Below are 1089 nucleotides of genomic sequence, written 5' to 3' on the forward strand. Positions count from 1 at the left end.
TTTTATAGTTACAGTTTACTAATAAAACTCTCCACAGTATGAACAGTGGTTACATGAGCCTCAAAACCAGACACAGCTCAGCCCTGAGCAGAGTGACCGTCCTCTACTGACCAATCAGACTGCAGTGTTCACAGCTCCACCTTTTAGTACCAGATCTGTGTGCTAGGTACCCCAACAGAGGGGGGACCAAACATGGGGACGGTATGGAACGCTTCTGTTGGTACCAACTTTTCACAGGGGAAACCGAAAAAAGAGCGCACTGAACTGAACTGAACTGCTTGGTGGAAATGGGGCTTTAGATCCAACACCAGGATATTAAATGGTCCCAACAAACTCACACTGACAATGAAACTGCTCAGACATGTTGTTAAACCTATTGATAACTGTTAGGTAACGATAGCCGTGTGATGCTAACACTTAGCCCTGGTCACACTCCTGCAGCAGCCGCTACAACCCAGACAGTCTGTGGTGTGGTGATGTTGGGTGACAGAATTCAGACCAATCAAAAGTGTGGTTATACTACACGCCACTTCGTTCACATTATGTTTTTTTAATGAAGTTTCTATTGGTATCACTTTAACACTGCTGGTATTAGTACTGATATCATACATTTTTAAATACTACCCAGCCCTATTGATTACTCAGCAGGTCAGGGGGTCAAACATTAATGAGTCTGGTATAGAACTGACTAAAAAAAAGGCCTAATTGTGGCCAACTGGTCAGTTTGGTACTGAACTTTGAAACTTTGAGGCAAGTACAAGCCCCTTTTACACTGCCAGGTTTTCCGCGAATGTTGGGCCGATTTGCCGGCAAGCTGCGAGCATTTAGACACACAGAGCCGGATTGGCGAGTTGATCCGAGGTGCCCAATTTTCCACCTCGTAGGGTAGACATATTGGCGGAACCCTTTTAGTTTAAACAGAACGGGGCGGCCTTCTGCAATGGGAGGGGCTGTTGATGACTTGTGGGAGGAGCTGTTGATGACGCCGCACATGCAACCCACTGGCGGTGGATAAACAGGAAACAGCTGATAGCAGGAATTAGCGAGCAGCTAGTAGCAAGAGGGAAACACAAACCTGACAGACACTGT

General features: G+C 46.3%; 1 protein-coding gene across 2 annotated transcripts in view; it reads left to right on the forward strand.

The window, feature by feature from the left end:
* LOC126404027 (endothelin-converting enzyme-like 1) overlaps positions 1-1089 on the forward strand; it is a 77471-nt gene that overhangs the window by 23167 nt on the left and 53215 nt on the right. The gene's annotated exons all lie outside the window — the stretch shown is intronic.

Source organism: Epinephelus moara, chromosome 2, assembly GCF_006386435.1.
Source record: "Epinephelus moara isolate mb chromosome 2, YSFRI_EMoa_1.0, whole genome shotgun sequence".
Classification (NCBI taxonomy): domain Eukaryota; kingdom Metazoa; phylum Chordata; class Actinopteri; order Perciformes; family Serranidae; genus Epinephelus; species Epinephelus moara.